The 21,781-nt window shown below is 42.9% G+C and overlaps 1 protein-coding gene and 1 pseudogene across 1 annotated transcript in view; one reads left to right on the forward strand and one right to left on the reverse strand.

Annotated features, from left to right (window-relative positions):
* WFDC3 (WAP four-disulfide core domain 3) overlaps positions 1 to 21,781 on the reverse strand; it is a 121,689-nt gene that overhangs the window by 87,461 nt on the left and 12,447 nt on the right. The window lies entirely within an intron of this gene.
* On the forward strand, positions 352 to 1,350 carry LOC102999749 (GTP-binding nuclear protein Ran-like; annotated as a pseudogene).

Here is a 21,781-nt window from a genome sequence, read left to right on the forward strand (position 1 = left end):
GGGCACTATCAAGAAAGTGGAGGGAATTCCCTAGAGGTCCAGTGGTTACGATTCCATGCTTCCACTGCAGGGGGCACGGGTTTGATGCCTGGTTGGGGAACTAAGATCCCGCAAGCCCTGCAGTCAGCCAAAAAAAAAAAAAAAAGTTTTATTCATAATTGCCAAAAAATGGAAATAAACCAGATGTCCATCAGTTTATGAATAGGTAAACAAAATGTGCTATATTCATACAATGGAATATTATTTAGCAATAAAAAGGAATGAAGTACTGATACATGCTACAACATGGATGAACCTTAAAAATATTATGTTAAGATGGGGCACAGAGATGCTTCTGGAAGAAATATCACAATGACTACCCAAGGAGAACCCCAAGTTCAGTTCAAACTTATACTGGTTGGTGATGGTGTTACTGGAAAAACTATTTTCATGAAACATCATTTGACTGGTGAATTTGAGAAGAAGTATGCAGCTACTTGGGTGTTGAGGTCCATCCCCTTGTGTTCCATACCAGCAGAGGATCTATTAAGTTCAATGTATGATCAGTTGGTCAGAAGAAATTTGGTGGACTGAGAGATGGCTATTATATCTAAGCCCAGTGTGCATTATAATGTTGGATGTAACATCAAGAGTTACTTACAAGAATGTGCTTAACTGGCATGGAGATCTCGTAGGAGTATGTAAAACACCCCCACTGTGCTGTATGGCAACAAAGTGGATATTAAGGACAGGAAAGGTAAGACAAAATTGTCTTCCACTAAAAAAGAATCTTCAGGGACTTCCCCGGTAGCGTAGTGGTTAAGAATCTGCCTGCCAATGCAGGGGACACGGGTTCGAGTCCTGGTCCAGGAAGATCCCACATGCTGCGGAGCAACTAAGCCCGTGCGCCACAACTACTGAGCATGCGCTCTAGAGCCCACCAGCCACAACTACTGAGCCCACGTGCCGCAACTACTGAAGCCCGCGCGCTTAGAGCCTGTGCTCCGCAGCAAGAGAAGCCACCGCAATGAGAAGCCCGCGCACCGCAACCAAGAGTAGCCCCCTGCTCGCTGCAACTAGAGAAAGCCTGCACGCAGCAGCGAAGACCCAATGCAGCCATTAAATAAATAAATATTTTTTTAAAAAAAGAAATTTCAGTACTATGAAATTTCTGTCCTAAGTAAATTCAACTTTGAAAAGCCCTTCCTCTGGCTGGCTAGAAAATTAATTAGAGACCCTAACTTGGAGATTGTGGCATGCCTACTCGTGCCCTATCAGACTGTCATGCACCTGGCTTTGGCTGTGTAACATGAGCATGACTGAGAGGTTGCTCAGACAACTGTTCACCCAAATGAGGATGACGACCTGTGAGAAAATGAGTCTGGAGAACAATGTCAGAAGTCAAGTTTTACAGGCAACTGTCCTATGATGTCAGTGGTGCAGCATGTTTGCCACTTTATTATTATATAAGTTGAGCAGGATATGTGCTTAACCTTTGGGGTGCTGAAGGAGAAGGACAGGCTTCAGAGTGAATGTGGCAGTTCTAAAAATACCTTCTTTTTTTTTTTTGGACCTGCATATTTAGCTGTTTTAGAATGGAGCTGTTTATTCCTTTAGTGTCGAATAGAAGATTGCTACTATCACATCACAATATTCAGTGGTGAAATCTTGTTACTGTCATTCTTCCCTTTCGTTTAGAATCAGAATTAAGTTTTATTTCAAATATATTTTTTAAAAAAGAAAGAGAGAGAGAAAGGGAAAGGAAAGATTAAGTGAAAGGATCCAGACACAAAAGGCCCAAAATTGTATGATTCCATTTATGTGAAATATACAGACAAGGCAAACTTATAGTGACAGAAAGTAGATTAGTGGTTGCCAGGGGCTAGGGCAATGGGAGAATGGTGTATGAGTTTTCTTTCTGGGGTGGTGAAAATGTTCTGGAATTAAATAGTGGTGACAGTTGCACAATTTGTGACTGTGCTAAAAACTCTTAAATTTGTGAGCATGTAAATTATATCTCAATTTTTTAAAAGCAGTGTGGTAGTTGTACAGGAATAAAAACATTCATAGATAAATGAGATAGAAAATCCAGAAAGTGATCCAAGTATAATTGAGAAAATGATGAAGTAGCATTTCAAATCAAGGAAAATTTTATATATCCTACAATAAATGATCAGACAATTTGCTGTTCATTTGATACGGTAGTCAAATTAGATCCCTACTCCACACATTTATACAAAAATAAATATCAAATATATTAAGGTTGTAAATGTAAAAAAAATAAAATGATAAACTAATAGAAGAAAATATATGAAAACATTTTTCTAAATTTGGAGTGATAGAGGACTTTCTAAGACAGAAAACTCAGAAGCCCCTATGTTTGTTTGTGTGTTCATGTATTTATGAATGACAGATTTCATCATATAACTATATGTATATAATTATATAAACATTAAAAGTACACAATTGAAGAAACCACAACAGGATGAGAGGGCAAATAATACCCTGGGAGAAAACACTTACAGCAAATTAAGACTCATAATTTATAAAGTACTCTCATAAATCAGTAAGAAAAAAGATATCCCAAGATAAAAATAACCAAAGTGCAAGAAGAGGCAAGGCAATTCACAAATTCAAAATGTCAATAACCATGCTAAAATAATCTCATCCCCACTAGTAGTCAGGGAAATATAAGTTAATGGTCTGCCATTTTTCACCCTTTAAATTTACAGATAAATGAGCGTTGGCAAGGCTGTGAGGAACTGGGTAATATCTGCTGAATTTTATAATGTATAATACATGCTTTTGACCCCGAAGCTCACCTCTAAAAATTTGTCATAGAAATAATTGTACATAAAGATCCATGTTCGAGAATATTCACTACAGCATTATTTGTAATTATCTATCAAAAACAATCTACTATGTTCATAGCAGCACTATTTACAATAGCCAAGACATGGAAACAACCTAAATGTCCATTGACAGATGAATGGATAAAGAAGATGTGGTACCTATATACAATGGAATATTACTCAGCCATAAAAAAGAATGAAATAATGCCATTTGCAGCAATATGGATGGACCTAGAGATTGTCATACTAAGCGAGGTAAGTCAGAAAGAGAAAGACAGGACTTCCCTGGTGGCCCAGTAGTTAAGACTCCACGCTCCCAATGCAGGGGGCATGAGTTCAATTCCTGGTCAGGGGAAGATCCCGCATGCTGTGTGGCACGGTCAAAAAAAAAGAAAGAGAGAGAGACAAGTAACATATGATATCACTTATATGTGGAATCTATTAATAAAACAAGACAAATGAACATATCTACAAAATAGAAACAGACTCACAGGCATAGAGAACAGACCTGTGGTTGCCAAGGGGTGGGGGGGGAGGGAAGGACTGGGAATTTGGGATTAGCAGATGCAAACTTGTATATAGGATGGGTAAATAACAAGGTCCTACTGTATAGCAGAGGGAACTATATTCAATATCCCATGATAAACCATAATGGAAAAGAATATGAAGGAATTCCCTGGTGGTCCAGTGGTTAAGAATCCGCCTTCCAATACAGGGGACGTGGGTTCGATCCCTGGTCAGGGAACTAAGATCCCACGTGCCGTGCCGCACAGCCAAAAAGAAAAAAAAAGAATATGAAAAAGAATATTTATATATACACACACATATATATACATATATATATAAAACTGAATCACTTTGCTGTACAGCAGAAATTAACACCACATTATAAATCAACTATATTTCAATAAAATCTTTAAAAACTATCTAATTGGCCATTAATACCAAAAAACTAAATTATGATATATTGATGTAATCCATGTAGCTATTTTAAAAGCTCAGCAATATAATGTTAAGGGATAAAAGTAAGTCCCAGGGCTTCCCCGGTAGCGTAGTGGTTAAGAATCTGCCTGCCAATGCAAGGGACATGGGTTCGAGCCCTGGTCCGGGAAGATCCCACATGCCGTGGGGCAACTAATCCCATGCGCCACAATTAGTGAGCCTGCACTCTAGAACCCGCGAGCCACTACTACTGAAGCCCGCAGGCTTAGAGCCCGGGCTCCGCAACGGGAGAAGCCACCGCAATGAGAAGCCCGCGCACCGCAATGAAGACCCAACGCAGCCAAAAATAAATTAAAAAAAAAAAAAAAAAAGTCCCAGATGCATCTGCATAGCATGATTTCAATTATGTCTTTGGTTTTTTTAAACTAAGATAGAAGCTCTCTTAATGAAACACACTTAATGAATTAATTGGCATTCCATTTCCTGTATAATATATACTGACTGATTTGTTCCCACCTTGGGAGGCATGGGTAGTAGACGACTAAAACATAATTTACCCTCAAAATGGTGATTCTAGCATTTGGAGGAGCGAAGAACACTGAAACCTAGAAGTAGGTTTCTAAGCATATGGGGAAAAGTTGGACATTGAAGGGAGGGATTGAGAGAAGTGACTTTCCTTACTTTCTCCAAGTCAATAAAGAAGTTGATAGGGAGGGGCTTCCCTGGCGGTCCAGTGGTTAAGACTCCACGCTCCTAATGCAGGGGGCACGGGTTCGATCTCTGGTCTGGGAACTAAGATCCTGCATGCTGCCTGGCGTGGCCAAAAAATAAAATAAAATAAACCATCTATAGATTTCAAATATTAAAATTTTTTAAAATAAAATAAATAAAAATAAAGACATTTATTTTAAAAAGAAATTGAGAGGGATAGATACCTTTTTATTTTTCTGTAATTTTAAAATATTTTTCTAGTAAGGGGTTTAAAAGATACAGAAAATGATTAACAAATGTTTGCTCAAACTTACCAGTATAATCATTCATCTCACCAGTAAAATCGGCATTTATTTAAACTGCATGCATGTTTACAAATGAAGTTAGGCATTTTGCTATGTCCTGAGTCCGTTTGAGTAATTTCATTTTATGGAGATTTTTATACTTTTAACCATAAAAACACACACAAAACATTTCCTAGTAAATTTTTCATCTCCTCCATGTTTGAGTTCTACCCTTTTCACATTCTTTTTATTGAAGATGTTTATTTCTTCTCTGTTTTTCTTAACCATGCTTGTCAAAGTTTTGTCATTTTAATGGTGCTTTTAAAGTACAAACTTTCCATTTTTTTTGGCAGTTATACTGTTTCTTTTTTTCTAATTCATTCATTTCAATTACTATCCTCATCAATATCTTATTTTATATTTATTTTGCTATTTTCCTTCCAGTTTAAGTTCAAGGCTACATTAACTGATTTTCCAATGTTTACATTTATATATTAAAGCACAGATAATAATTCATCTACAACTGTTCATTATTGAGATACTGATGTGATGCTGACGTCCTGAGCCGTGAGTCATCATGATCCCTTGATGTGGAGGTGGGATTGGGAGGCTGAGGTTCACCACGGAGCTTTGACAAACCGTGACCTTGCAAGCTACATGGCTGGGTACCCAAGCACTTACTGTCCTGCCCACTAGGCTAATTCTGGATGCACCAAAACCCTGCCCAGGCATGGGCCCCGAGGAGATGGAATCAGAGAGATGGGTTCAACTCCTCTCAAGAGAAGGAGCTCTGCCCACAATATATAATATCAGCCCAGTCCAGGACTCTCCTATCTACTAACGGCAACACCATGAGGTCTGAATGGATTCACTTTTCTCTGGGCCTCATCTTTTCCATGGCCCTCCATACACCTTCAGGTTTCATCTTTCCTCCAGCTCTCAGAAGACAACTGTGTGAAAGTGGATATCTTGGAAGTAAGGCAAAATAGGAGGGGACACCCAGGAGGACACTGTGAAGGAGAAGGGGGTCTAGGCAGCCCAGAGGTTGTTGCTACCAATAAGCAGGAATCAAGTCCTCCTTCTATCTCAAACCGTATGGCTCTAGAGCATCTGATTTTGGGAGTTACACTGAGTTCTGCCTGAGGACGGGAGAAGGAGGAAGACAGAAAATACAATCGACTTAAGTTTTTTCCAAGAGATTTCAGTGTAAGAGGGGTGGAGATTATGAAAATTGGGTCGATATCTGGAGTGTCCAGGAAATTCCTTTATTGGTGGGATATATGTGTGTGAGAGTGAGAGTGTGTGTGTGTATGTGTGTGCGTATGTGTGTGTACTAGGTGAGTTTCAATTCTATTTAACACATACGTATGGGACCACTGTGTTATATTCCACAGATACAGGGAAGCAGAAGCTATCATTCACAGACTTAGGGCACTCACATTCTACTTATTTAAATTAATTTGCTCGATTCACATTCTGATGGACATGCATGAAATACTCAGGGTAAACAGAGCAAATTCCTCACTGTGGATAAGGGCTGTAGTTGAACTTCCAGAAGACTGATATTAACTCCTTCTTTGTCTCCAATATGGTCATCATTGCTCCTGCTCTAACCACTGATCTCCATGGTCTCAGTGAGACAAGGTGAGTGTGAATGGGTAGGCCAAAAGGGAGGCTGGACGGAGGAGGACACAGACTCTGGTGGAGGAGAGGAACATCTTCTGCCAGACTGGGCATTTTAAGCCTATCCTTCCGGAGTAGATGGAGAGGGTCAAAGGCCTTTTTAGCTTGTATGTTTGCAGAGACACTATGGAGGTGAAAGTCAGGGCTCTGACTTGTGTCCCTGGGAGATGCTTTCCACATGGGAAAGCATGTGGAGAATCAGGAAGTGAGATAGATTTAAAATCCAGAAGGAGTACTGTAATAAATGGAGAAAGCCTCAGGTCTTTCCTGCTTTCATCTCTAAGGTAGTAGAGCTACCTTACTGTCCTTCTCCAGCTGTGTATCTGAGTCACAGACCCAGGCTCCAACTAGAATCATTGCCCCATATCACATACACAGCGAAATTTATGCTCAAGGAAATCTCCCCGTGTTCAAGGATCAGGTAGATTCCCGTGGGTTGATGAGCATTAGTAGGCTGAGTCCGCGAGGAGAAGAATGCCAACTTGGCCATAGAAAAGATAACCTGACTCTGGCATTCTCCTGCGCAGATGTCTGCAACTACCCTCCAATGGCCGGCACCTGTAAGTTAACTTTGACCAGATACTACTACAACACCTTGACATACATGTGCGAGCCCTTCGTGTTCACTGGCTGCGGAGGCAACAGAAACAACTTTAAACAAAAATATCTCTGTGAAAAATTTTGTCTTCCTGAAAGGTAGATCTCTCAGCCACCCCCTCCTTCAATTCCAACGACACCAAATACTAGGAACCATGGTTTGTGGGGGGGGGGGGGGTTTAATTAATTTATTTATTTGGTTCTGCTGGGTCTCAGTTGCAGCTGGAGGGCTCCTTAGTTGCGGCTCACTGGCTCCTTAGTTGTGGCATGTGAACTCTTAGTTGCAGCGTGCATGTGGGATCTAGTTCCTTGACCAGGGATCAAACCCGGGCCCCCTGCATTGGGAGCGCAGAGTCTTACCCACTGGACCACCAGGGAAGTCCCAAGACCTCAGATTTTGGGATCAGGAAGGAAATTGGAAGGCACTTCTTGCTGGGTAACTGTGTTTTGGCATTTACCAGCCTGCACGTTAAAGCTTGGTGTATACTCATCAGTCTCCTTACTAACAGTATACACCATTTTTGGACCACTCACACATCTTTTTTTAATATATATATTTATTTTATTTACTTATTTATTTATTTGGTTGAGCTGGATCTTAGTTGCAGCAGGCAGGCTCCTTAGTTGCAGCTCGCCAGCCCTAGTTGTGGCATACGAATTCTTAGTTGCGTCATGCGTGTGGGATCTAGTTCCCTGATCAGGGATCAAACCCCGGCCCCCTGCATTGGGAGCACACAGTCTACCCACTGTGCCACCAGGGAAGTCCTGGGACCATGGTTTTTCCAGAAAAATCGAGTGAGAGGTCTGGAGAAATGGAGCAAGGTGACAAGACATTATACTTGGGTTGGGGACAGTCAGTCATAGGCACAAATTTCAATGTCTCAAGTCATTTAGTCCAACAAAACTCTTTTGAAATTGTCAAAATTGAGGCCCAGAGAAGTTAATGACTTGCTAAGCTCACTTAGAAAAATGACATAGATCCAGACCCTCTGAGTTCTTCCCCCAGCATGTCACTACTACCATGATGGCCTCAGGTCTTGGAGATCCTGTCCAACACCATATGGTTGCACAGTTAAAAGAGAAGTTATGGGAGTGTGGAGAGTAGGTGAAGACAAATACCACGGTTCAATATCTATAGTGAATGGCTAAACTATAGACATGCTCAAGAGCACAAACATCACTTTATTAACTTGTCTCTCCTCAGGGTCTAGCACTAGATTTGCTCACTAATATTTTACGGATAGATGTATGGATCAGGAGAGAGTATTAGTATTAAAAACAGCTATGGGAGCTTCCCTGGTGGCGCAGTGGTTGAGAATCTGCCTGCCAATGCAGGGGACACGGGTTCGTGCCCTGGTCTGGGAAGATCCCACATGCCGCAGAGCAACTGGGCCCGTGAGCCGCAATTACTGAGCCTGCGCATCTGGAGCCTGTGCTCCACAACAAGAGAGGCCACGACAGTGAGAGGCCCGCGCACCGCGATGAAGAGTGGCCCCCGCTTGCCGCAACTGGAGAAAGCCCTCACATAGAAACGAAGACCCAATAGAGCCATAAATAAAAAAATAATTAAAAAATAAAAATTAAAATTAAAATTAAAATTAAAAAAAAACAGCTATGAAGTTCTGCTAACGTGTAAAGGAACTATTGATTCTTCCAATGACTGTATGAATCACTAAATTTGTTTATTTGTTAACAGTGACAGAAGTTAAGGAAAATCAGCTTAATACGACAGAAGGAAGAAACAAGGAAAAAGAAATATTCTTCATGAAGAATTATGCCCAAATTATTCTGAGTAAATAAATTGGACTATATTGCTTGAAGGTTTTTGAATTCAGAATTCTTACTAATTTCCTTGCCCAGCTTTGTCTTTCATGCTGATTAGATATATAAAATTTTAACTGAAAAATTCCTGTATGTCAGCCCTGATCTAAATTCACTCATCTCTCCCATCCTAGATTCCTCCAACATAAACAAGTGACCTCTCCGAGGTACCAACCTACCCATGTAATGAGTCAGTCTGTATAAAGGCAATCATTGTTGCTATCTCCTTGGCATGACCTTCCAAAACTGAGTTTGTTTCTGTATTTTGTCACTGACCCCAGTGGATTTGCATGTAAGTGGCACAAAAACAATCATCATTAAATTATTTCCTCTGCCCCCAATCAATGAGCATCCAACCCCCAACAATGCTCATATGCTAGGGAAATATCTCTGGTGCCCAAAGGGCCAGCAACACAGAAATTGTGACTTTACAGCTGGGAAGTACAAGTCTTAAACCAAACTGAACCTCTACAGTCAGAGTATAGAGGATCATTCCCCTTTGCCCTAACTGCTTTATTCATAGTCTCATCAAGGACCCAGCCTCACAAATGAGTTCAGAGATATGAGTAGAGTAGGTCAATATGCTACAGGCCATAAACAGTAGGGGGAACTATAGCTTAGGTAGGGTAAAGCCATATGTGAATGTGCTGAATCCCTGCCTCTGGACTATGGGAACAGCATTGGAGAAACCTCAGCAGTTGGAAGAAAGCATAGGTTAGAGATGTCACCATAGCCCCTCACCCAGGAATTAATCCTGTGCAGAAAAGGACAAATGAAACAAGAAAGTAGCCTCTGGGTGTTGAGTCAGAGTCTAGCATCCCGACAGTTCTGAGTCCATATAAAATATTGTTCCAGGGCTTCCCTGGTGGCGCAGTGGTTGAGAATCTGCCTGCCAATGCAGGGGACACGGGTTCGAGCCCTGGTCTGGGAAGATCCCACATGCCGCGGAGCAGCTGGGCCCGTGAGCCACAATTACTGAGCCTGCGCGTCTGGAGCCTGTGCTCCTCAACAAGAAAGGCCGCGATAGTGAGAGGCCCGTGCACCGCGATGAAGAGTGGCCCCCACTTGCCACAACTGGAGAAAGCCCTCACACAGAAACGAAGACCCAACACAGCCATAAATAAATAAATAAAATTTAAAAATATATATATATTGTTCCAGGCCTGACATCATGGTTATAACCTACCTGGTGCCCATTCATGGATTCTGAAGACTTTCCTCCCTCTGACTATTGTGAAACACAGTGTTATATAAAGACTCAAGTACCATTTCCTTGAAAGTCTCTCAGAACTATATTCCGGTATTCCAAAGAATGACTTTTGTGAATTTTTTTCATTAAATGGGTGGGGGAAAAAAAGAATATAAGAAGGACAATTAAAAAAAAAAAGCCAGCAGCACCAGCACTCCCTGGGAGCTTGTTAGAAATGCAGATCCTGGGCCCCAGCTGAGAACAGTGGAATTTGCATGTTAACAAGACCCCTTTGGGGAATTCTCACAAAAAAAAAAAAAGAGACCACTTGGCCATGTATATTCTCATTTCACAAGTACTAACCTGTGAAAAATCAGGAAGCTGTCAGGAAAGGAGATCTAGCTGACATAACTTCTTTTCTTTCTTTTTTTTTTTCTTTTGGCCATGTGTTATGTGGGATCTTAGTTTCCCCAACCAGGGATCGAACCCATGCCCCCTGCAGTGGAAGCGTGGAGTCTTCACCACTGGACCCTCAAGGAAGTCCCTGACATAACTTCCTTTTTTTTTAATGTTTATTTATTTATTATTTATTTTGGCTGCACCGGGTCTTAGTTGCAGCACACGGGATCTTCATTGTGTCATGCGGACTTTTAGTTGCAGCATGCATGCAGGATCTAGTTTCCCGACCAGGGATCAAACTCGGGCCCTCTGCATTGGGAGCGCAGAGTCTTACCCACTGGACCACCAGGGAATTCCCTGACATTACTTCTTAGAATGAAAGTTTCTCCTGCATCAGCCATCTATGACTTGGACCCATAAAATGTGACAGGCTCTTAACAGGGATCTTTATGGCCCTAAGGACTTCAAGCAAGCTGTTTAGTATCCCTTTCTCTTTCCTAGTAGCAGCCTATTTCCTTCCAGGGAATTCTCTTCCTCCATTCTAGTGTCTTATGAGGGTTGGTTCCAGGTGCCTGCTAACCACAACACGAGTCAGAAGTCTAGGAAACAGATCTTTTCTCTACACATCTCACCACGAAGGGGCAGCACATCAGTTAGGATCTAAGTTCTCAACCAGGGGCCATCTTTCCCCCAGAGGACACATGTCAATATCTGGGGATATTTGGTCGTCACAAATGAGAGTGAAGGCTTGGGGAGGGTGTGGCCAAGGTGGCAGAATAGGAAGACCATGAGCTCACCTCCTCCCACTGGCACACCAAAATCATAACTATTTACTGAGCAACTATCTCTGAGAATGGCCTAAAGATTAGCAGAAAAGATTTTCCACGATGAAAGGAGGAACCACAATGAGATGGGTAGGAGGGGCGGAGTCACAGTATAGTCAAGACCCACACTGCCAGGTAGGCAACCCACAAACAGGAGGATAATCACAATTACAGAGGTTCCCCCCAAGGAGCAAAGCATCTGAGCCCCAAATCAATCTCCCCAGCCTGGGGGTCCTGCATCGGGAAGATGAACCCCCAGAACTGTCTGGCTTTGAAGGCCAGTAAGACTTGTACACAGGAAAGCCAGAGGGCTGAAGGAAACACAGACTCCACTCTTTAAGGGCACAAAATCTCATACACTCAGAATCCCAGTGCAGAGGCAGTAATTTGAAAGAAGCCGAGGTCAGACCCACTTGCTGATCTTGGAAAGCCTCCTGGAGAGAAGGTAGGACATAGACACTGGCAGCAGCCATTTTTTGGAGCTCAGTCTACCACGAGGACACTGGTGCTGGCAAACACCAGTTTGGACTCCTTCCTCTCTGCAGGGGCCTCCTTCCTCTCTGCAGGGGCCCCTCCACCCACCAGCAGGCAGGCACTAGCCCTGGGACCCCCTGGACCAGGAAGCCAGCTGCCCCAGGACCCAGCCCCACCTACAAGTGGGCTGGCAGCCTCCACACAAGGAAAGACCTGGCAACCAACAACAGCAGGGCCAGCCATGCCTACCAAACTGCCCACAGTAGTGCCACTGGGACCCAACCTAGATGACCTTCCTGCCTAGATGATGCTTTCTCCCTCTTGACCCTCCAGGGTGCATCAGTTCCAACCATGGAGGCCCAGCTTCCCATGAATCATGTGAGCTCCGATATTGTTCCAGCACACTCCCATTTGCATGAGTTAGCCAGCATCTTTCTATTGCTGGTAACCAAGAACCTTAACACACAACTACCCAGTTGGATGAGGGCTTCATTCCAGGGCAAGGCAGGCTCACTCAGTTGCTAGGCTAAACATGCACTTAAAGCATGAGCAAAGTAATTTAAACAGTTCAGCCTTAATGAACTTAACCAGAATTTGTAATCAGGAAAACTAGAAAGATATTATTTTCATTTCAGTATAAGTGTAAGTTTTGCATTGAGTACCTTAAACTGTTCATTCTTAGGGACCCTGATGGTCTGGGCTATTTGATGGAGACTGAGGCGTGTTTGCTTTGGTTTTGAGTTTCAGCGCTAAGAAGGCAGAAGAAAACAAGGGGAAGAGAAGGGAGCAAGTTGTTCATTTTATGTGGCCTTGGGTGAGAGAATGCTCGAAAGAAAAGCCTGTATTTAAAGGGGAAAAAAAAGGGAATTCCCTGGCGGTCCAGTGGTTAGGACTTGGTGCTTTCACTGCTCAGGGCCCGGTTTCGATCCCTGGTCAGGGAACTAAGATCCCGCAAGCCGCGAGGTATGGCCAAAAATAATAATAATAAATAAATAAAGGAAAATAATTTTAACTGGGAGAACTCTAAAAATGGAAAGATATAAGCTCCATATCAAATGGATCAATGCAGAACAGAAGAACCTTAACATTGAAACCAAGAACACTCTATATCAAGAAAAATCAATAGTAATCTTATCTGCAAGCCCAAGAAGTGTTGCAAAAAGATAGAGGCTTTGTCACCTAAAACACTTATTGGCTTCATTGAAATAAAATTGAAAATAAAAGCCTTTGAAACCATTTGGCAAAGATCATGGGAAACAGCAAAAGCCTTGTTAAATATTAAAAAATTAATAAATAGTTAAGGAAACAGAATACTTTAACAATTAAAAATCATGTCTCTCTATGACATACTGTTGAATGACAAACGCCTATATTACAGAACCACGGGCACCTCCCCTGATTGCTACCCATATCAACAATTGTGACGGTTATCTATGGGCCAGGAGATCTTCCTCTTTGAACTTTTCTGTATTGTTTGGATATCTCAACAACGATTATGCAGTTTTTTCAAAAGATAATAAACTGGAGAAGGAAGAGATGAAGGAAGGGGGAGGGGGAGGAGAAAAGGAATAACAAAAAAGACTCATGACCCCAAGCATATAAACAGCTCTGAACATATGGGAAAGCTGAAGAAGAAAAACAAGAGAATGGTAAAGGCTGGATGAACATTTCAGATTACTGAATTAGGATGGGACTTCCCTGGCAGTCCAGTGGTTAAGACTCCATGCTTCCACTGCAGGGGGGCAGGGGTTTGATCCCTGGTCAGGGAACTAAAATCTGGCTTGCCGCACTGCACGGCCAAAAAAAAAAAAAAGTTTATTGAATTGGGCTCACAGATCCTTGTAGCTGAGAGGGGCTTTTGATGCTGAACACTTGGCCTCTGCACACTGATGCCAAATGGAATCTCGGAAACAGAGTTTTGGGTGAAGTAGAAAAGAATAGCTTTATTGTTTTGCCAGGCAAAGGCGGGGAGGGGAATTTGGTGAGGAGTGGGCAGCTGATAAGGATCAGGGTGTGTGCAGGGCCAGTTTCATCTGGCCTCAGGCAGTCTCCTGATGAGTTTTATGGTTCTCGATGTTATCAAACTATGACCTTCTCTCTGGAATGAAGAATGCCTCATCAAGTAGCTTATCTTCCATTTGTTGGGGGTTTTAGTTCTGCAGAAGAGCTCAAAGATATTGTTATGTGTATCCCTTGAGGCAGAACTGGGAACCTGCCCCAAGGCTGCACTACTGTTTCTTGGCTGCTCCTTCCTTGTCTCTGTCTGCGTCCCCTCCCTTCCCTGATTAGCAACTGTTTGAATCTGCCCTTTGGGACTCAGGGAAGGTCATGGAGGCTGAAGCCTATTACCAAGAAATGGGGGGGACACAGAAAGGCTTCGGTGCCCAGAAGCCCCACAGGGTCCTGCTCGGTTTCATTTTCACAAACTTCTAATTCAGAGATCCCCAAACCAGATTACCTACTAGAATCCCCTGAGAAGCACTTTTTAAATAACTACTAATAAATAAACAAGCAGCTTTTTTGGCCTGCCGTAGTTTTGACCTACTGAATCAAAATATCTGGGATGGAGGACCTCCCTGGTGGCGCACTGGGTAAGAAATCCGCCTGCCAATGCAGGGGACACGGGTTCGAGCCCTGGTCCGGGAAGATCCCACATGCCGCGGAGCAACTAAGCCCGCAAACCACAACTTATGAGCCCAGGTGCCACAACTGCTAAAGCCCCCTAGAGCCGGTGCTCCACGACAAGAAAAGCCACTGCAATGAGAAGACCGCACACAGCAACGAAGACCCAACACAGCCATAAATAAATAAATAAAAATAAATAAATATTATATATATATATATATATATATATATATATATATATATATATATATATCTGGGATGGGATTTGGAAATCTGTACATTAAAAAGCCCACTTGAGTACCGATGACCATTGAACCAGGCCAGGGTTAGGGGAACCAACCCTCCACACAGTAGAAAATTTGAGTATAACTTATAGGCAGCCCTCCCTATACGAAGCTCCTCTGGATCCACAGTCCCGCATCCTCTGATTCAACCAACCAGCACTGCAGTGTTTACTATTGGAAAAAATCCACACTTAAGTGGACCCACACAGTTCAAAACCATGTTGTTCAAGGGCAAACTGTAATTCTGTTCTAAAACCAGACCTGACAACCACTAACTGGCTTTCTGTCTCCATGGACTTGTCTATTCTAGATATTTCGTTTGAATGTGGCCTTTTGTGTCTGGCTTCTTTCAATTACCATGATGTTTTCCAGGTTCATCCAGGCTGTAGCATATGTCAGTACTTCATTCCTTTTAAGGCCAAATAATATTCCATTGGATGGATATGCTCTATTTTGTTTATCCATTTATCCACTGATGGACATTTGGGTTGCTTCCAGCTTATGGCAATTGTAAATAGCGTATCAATGAGCATTCATGTGCAAGTTTTTGTTTAAACACCTGTTTTCAATTCCTTTAGGTATATGCCTGAGAATGGAATTGCTGGGTCATAGGGTAATTCTATATTTCACTTTTTGAGTAAATAACAAACTTTTTCCTTTTTTAATGTGGCTACTAGAAAATTTGAAATGCAAATGTGGCTTGCAATATATTTCTATTGGAGAGTGCTGCTCTAGATATTTCTTTCTGCCTAAGAATTCTAACTGGTACTAACCTCTCATACATGTATACACCACTTTCCTCCAAACAGGATTTGAGGAACTTAATACTATAAAACAGATTCCATAAAACTGAAAAATCATTGAACCGAGAGTAAAAAAAAAAAAAAAAAGTCAGAGATAGTAAAAGAGGGTAGAGAAACTGAGTAACAATAGCTAACATTCATTGGGTGTGCATTTTGTGTCAGGCTCTGTGCTAAGTGCTTACTTTATATGTTGACTCTTCCCAGAAATCTTGTGAGGTGGGCAAAGTGATAATGTTATTATCCTCATTCATTTTGCATAGAGATAATAAGCAACAAAGAGTCTAAATTCAAACCCAGCCCCCGCTCCAAAACCCAGGCTCTTGGGTAGGATGAATTGGGAGATGGGGATTGACATATATACACTATTGATACTATGTATAAAATAGATAACTAATGAGAACCTACTGCCTAGCACAGGGAACTCTACTCAATGCTCTGTGGTGACCTACATGGGAAGGAAATCCAAAAAAGAGGGGATATATGTATACGTATAGCTGATTCACTTTGCTGTACAGTAGAAACTAATACAACATTGTAAAGCAACTCTACTCCAATTAAAAAAAAAAAAACAAACAAGCTCTTGGCTTCCTGGTAGCCAAAATGAAACATCATCTCTCGATAGCAACATAAGAGATGTCCAATAAATTATTTCCCATTCTCATAACAGCTTATCATGAGAGGGAAACTCCTGATCTTGAGCTCCACAAGGAATTTGCCCTGTGACTGGTACAAGAAACATTGATACAACATAATGGATAATGTCCCCAAGATAAATGTTACCAAAAGTGCAGAAGCATTCCACATCATATGAAAAGGAAGGCCATAATGTTAGGTCTTACTTTATTACATGTAATTCAGTAGGGATCTGGAGTATAGACCCAGCTATGTAACTTTTTCTCAAAGTGGATTGAAAAAGCTGGGACGAACTCAGAATAACGTTTCTCCTGCCGGGAAATGGTCTATGACGACCTCTGCTGCCCTCTGGTGGCTCTGAGCATAAAAGCACCAACAAGGAATTCCTTCCACTCAAAATTCCCAGCCCCCAAAGCGCAGCTAAGCCTGGGGTCCCAGAGGAGGAGCATCTGAGCCCCACTACCACTCCAAATAGGTCTTGATCCCTCACTGAGCACCCTACGCCTCATCTTCAGTGTCTGGATGAGACACCCTCACAAACTCCATTTCATTTTTTAACAGGAAGAGCTAAATCGGACTCCATGTTCGATCTGTTTCTTTGACTTTAACCTTTGCTTTGCGTTTTGTTACTATAATCAGACATAATGGCCTGCTTCAGGGAACCCTGCCCACCTGTGGATGGCTGCAAGAAAGAAGAAATTAACACATCCCCTCACCAAGGCTGGCCATTCCAAGGGATACTTGCAAAATTTATGACCTTTTTACTTTACTTCCTCATCTCCTCCCCCTCTCTGGGCTATAAAAGAAACTGGCACCCAAACCCTGATAAAATGATTTATCGGAGACACTATTCTGCCATCTCCTTGGTCTGCCGGCTTTGTATTCCTTCCCTCAACACCTCGTCTCCAATTTATTGGCCTGTCGTGCAGCTAGCAGAGCGAGCTTGGACTCGGTAACAATTTCCCTGTCCTGAGTGCGCTGGTGTCCTGGTCCAGACTGGAGCTGGGGTCCAGACTGGAGCTGGGGTCCAGGTTGTCGTTGGAAGAAAACAATTTAAGAGCTGTTACCTGATGGTCTGACAGTCAGTATATAAGCACATGATGACAGAGTATAAATGAGGACGTACGAAAGGGAGAATATGATGCAGAGTTATCCTTGCCTGTCCCTCTTTTTCTTACTTCTCAGACTATCACAGTGGATCCCAAACCACTAGCCTACCACTACTTTATAGTTAGAGAAAGTAGAATATTAAAATTAGAAGAGGGACTTCCCTGGTGGTCCAATGGGTAAGACTGCATGCTCCCAAAGCAGGCGGCCCGGGTTTGATCCCTGGTCTGATCCCTGGTCGGGGAACTAGATCCCGCATGCATGCCGCAACTAAGAGTCCACATGCTGCAACTAAGAAGCCCACATGCCGCAACAAAGATACCGCATGCCGCAACTAAGACCCTGTGCAGTCAAAATAAATAAATAAGTAAATATAAAAAAAAATAATTTAGAAGAATTTTGAGGTCAAACAGACCAAGGTTCAAACTAGCCCTCTGACTTACTCTGGGACTTCGGGCAAGTTATTTAAACTTTCTGACTCTGCAGAAAGAGAAAGACAAATACCATATGATATCACTTATATGTGGAATCTAAAATACGACACAAATGAACATATCTACAAAACAAATAGACTCACAGACATAGAGAACAGGCTTGTGGTTGCCAAGGGGGAGGAGGGTGAGGGAGGGATGGATTGGGAGTTTGGGGTTAGCAGATGTAAGCGATTATATAGAGAATGGATAAACAACAAGGTCCTACTGTATAGCACAGGGAACTATATTCAATATCCTGTGATAAACCATAATGGAAAAGAATATGAAAAAGAATTGTGTGTATATGTATACCTGAATCACTTTGCTGTACAGTAGAAATTAACACAACATTGTAAATCAACTATACTTCAATGAAATAAAAATTTTTTAAATAAAAAATTAAAAAATAAACTTCTGACTCAGTTTTTTCATCTGAAAAACATGGGACTTCTCAAGGCCACTATGAGGATTAAATGAGATTGTGCATGGAAAGTTCTTAGCTTGGCGCCTGGGACATAGTGCTCAAAAAATGTTCCCTGTGAACTCCTATGGGAGGGTTTCTTCATTCTTTACTGATGCTTGTGAATCTAAATGAGGCTGCCCTTCTCTGCACTGACCTCTTTGACAAGAGGGCCCCTTGCCTGGGGCATGGGTTGAGCCTCCTGCCCCTCTCATCCCACGTGCACCACTCCCCAATTACATTGTGCCCCACCAGACAGCAGTGAGATCCAGAAGGACGACAGGGAGAGGATGCAGGGGTTCATGGTGCTGTCAGGGCTCAGCGCACCTGTGGAACTAGGGACTTCTACCACCAGATGGTCAGGAAAGGGATGGAGAAGGGAAGACTTGCAAGACTCACTGGCTCTGGTCAAAGAACAGGTCTTGGTCAACCCATACTTGAGGACTGGCAAGTGTCAGAACCTCAGAAAATCCTGCCCAGGGTGAGGATTTATTAGAGGAGGTCATCGAGAGGATGTGACCGCTGGTTGACCCGTGCATGGGACCCGGGCAATCGGAGGCTCCTCACCCCCTCCCCCGTGCTTGGAATGTACCTTCTGCCCACTGTTCCCACAGTGGGAGGTGTTCCAAGGATGCAGCCTTAAGAGAGGAATGCTGTTGAGACCATCTGCACGGTGTACGGTGTACGGCTGAACCAGGCTAAGGCCTCCCGGTAAACTTTTAAGCTTCTGGAGGCGGGTGCAGAAACTGGCTGGTCTTGAGCCCGCCCCCAAACAAACAAGTAAGTTCCCTTGCTGGTTAAAACTGCCATCTACCAATCCGAGCGGTCTGCCTCTTTCTTCTTTCTCTGCCCTCTGTGTGCCCTCCAGAGTAAGGGGCTGGTTTCAAATTCCACCCAGGAAGTTCACAAGGTGAACCAGCAGGAAGCTGAGAATTAGGGAGGGGGAGGTGTGTGGCTTTTCTACCAGGTCAGAAGCTAATTTCAGGGTGTAAGGTTAGGGAGTAGGACCAGGGTCCACAGAGGCCTTACGACTCGCAGGAAGGAAAGGTTCTGATGGCTTCTTTGGTTTAAGGTACAACAGTAGGAAAAGCTGCCTAGAAAGGTCTTGGAGGTGTGCAGGGGGGAGGGGTGGGGTGTTGTAGGGTGCCAGACGTGGAATTTGGCTTCCTCTCAGCCCTTGACCTCCAGCTCCAAGTTCAAATTCAGCCCTTCAGCCCTTTCCTCCTCTCTCTCTCTCTCTCTCTCTCTCTCTCTCTCTGTCTCTCTCTCCCTCCCTCCCCTTTCTATCTTCCTCTCTCTCTCAGGAACTTGCTACCTATAGGCAGGTCAGCAGCTCCCATGCAGACAGGATGGGCTGCCCCAGATGAGAAGGAAATATCTGGAAGGGACCCCTCTCCCAGTGCTCAGCCTGAGCTGCACCTGGAGCTCACACCTCCCTCTCCAGTCCTGCTCCCCACCCGGCAGAAAATCATCCTACAGTATTTTAAGATCCCCAGATTATCTTTCATTGAAAACTCTTCCATATTGATTTTTCCAACTAGATGCATGTATAATATTATTTTGATTGTTTTAATAAACAATAATTAACAAATAAACATTGCTTATCAAATAAATAATGATAAGCAAAACAATGGAAGAGGGATTGGCTAAAATGTTCATCAGCCCATCACAGACCCCGGTCCTTCCCAGCTCCCTGCATCGTGAGCCTGGAGCCATGGGTGTCCCTAGGATGACCACCCCGAGGCTCACGCCAGCCACTCTTTTTCAGATCAGGCAACGCTGTCATATGTCTCCTCTAGTCCAAGAGATGAATGTTCTAAACCAGCAGAAACCAGAATACCACATGCCAGTATGAAGACAGAGGAGGAAAAGGGGGCACAAAAACTCAGCAGTGGTGAGAAGTTTTTTTAAAATTTATACTTCACCTTTTCCCATTAAAGTTGGGAATTACAAAAGCATTTCTGCAATATTCAACATGAGCAGTGATACCTTTCTTTTTTCTTGTTACAAAAGCCCTGCCTACTTAGAAATTTCTGTCCAAATTTTAAATGCGTATGTCCTTTGACCCAGTATGGTACACACAGTTCATTACCTGCCCATCCCAAAAGCATTCCCTCCTTCCTTCTTGCTAATAGAACCTCGATTTTTTTTTTTTTTTAATTCTCAGCGCTTTTTTTTTAAGTTGTGTATTTTTTTTTTTTTTGGCTGCGTTGGGTCTTCGTTGCTGCGCGCAGGCTTTCTCTAGTTGTGGTGAGCGGAGGCTACTCTTCGTTGCAGTGCACAGGCCTCTCATTGCAGTGGCTTCTCTTGTTGCGGAGCACGGGCGCTAGGCGCTCGGGCTTCAGTAGCTTCAGCACACAGGCTCAGTAGTTGCAGCATGCGGGCCCTAGAGCACGCGGGCTTCAGTAATTGGGGCACATGGGCCCAGTAGTTGTGGCTCGCGGGCTCTAGAGCACAGGCTCAGTAGTTGTGGCACACGGGCTTAGTTACTCCGCGGCATGTGGGATCTTCCCGGACCAGGGATAGAACCCGCGTCCCCTGCATTGACAGGCGGATTCTTAACCACTGCGCCACCAGGGAAGTCCCATCAATTTTTTTTTTTTTTTTGGAAGTATAGTTGATTTACAAGGTTGTGTTAATTTCTGCTGTACAGCAAAGTGATTCATTTATATATATATACATTCTTTTTTCATATTCTTTTCCATTATGATGTATCACAGGATATTGAATATAGTTCCCTGTGCTATACAGTAGGACCTTGTTGTTTATCCATTCTAGAACCTCAATTTTTATAGCCACGTGGTCACCTGCCTCAGTCTCAGGGATGAAGCAGGATTAATTTAAGATCTTAGGTCACTTTCCCATTAAGGTTTGCAGATATTTGCTTTCAGGGCCTTCCTTGCAGCTCCAGCCAATGAGATGACAAGGGAAGCCTGGGAAGGCCGTGACTTCTGGGGAAGCCACTCTCCATCAAGAAAAGGAGAGCATGGTTTGCTGTACAGGTCTTTTCACCACTGCCCTCTACACACAGCTTCCTGTTGTGACATCTAGAGCTGCAGCAACCATCCCATACCCATGAGGTGACCGGCACAAGAACAAAAGCCAGCACACTGAGGATGGTGGAGATGGAAGAAGTGACTCTGGCCATCAGTGTTTCGGTCCAGCTGCTGAACCAGCCTCACTGCCTCTCTCCAGACTCTGATGTGAGAAAATTAAATGTCTTTACTGGCTAAGCCACTATTAGTTGGGTTTTCTATTAATTTCAGCCCAACAAACTCCTAATGAGATAGACTTGGGAATTACATTCATTCTTTCATTCATTCAACAAATATTTACTGAGAGCTTGTTTTTTGCCAGGCTCTATTTAAGAAACTAGGATTCTACTGCTAAGAATTTACCCAGATTTATCTGCAAAAGTAGGCCATGATTTTTATATGTGCAAAAATATTAATGTCCAACAAGAGGTAACTGGTTAGTTATTTTCATGGAGCTCTATTAAAAGAATGTATGTGATGGCATAAAGGATCTCCAAGATATAGAATATATTTCTTGTCTACATAAAAAATATTCTTTTAAAAAATTATCTTGGGGCTTCCCTGGTGGCGCAGTGGTTGAGAATCTGCCTGCCAATGCAGGGGACA

The sequence above is a fragment of the Balaenoptera acutorostrata genome, chromosome 15, assembly GCF_949987535.1.
Source record: "Balaenoptera acutorostrata chromosome 15, mBalAcu1.1, whole genome shotgun sequence".
Lineage (NCBI taxonomy): Eukaryota > Metazoa > Chordata > Mammalia > Artiodactyla > Balaenopteridae > Balaenoptera > Balaenoptera acutorostrata.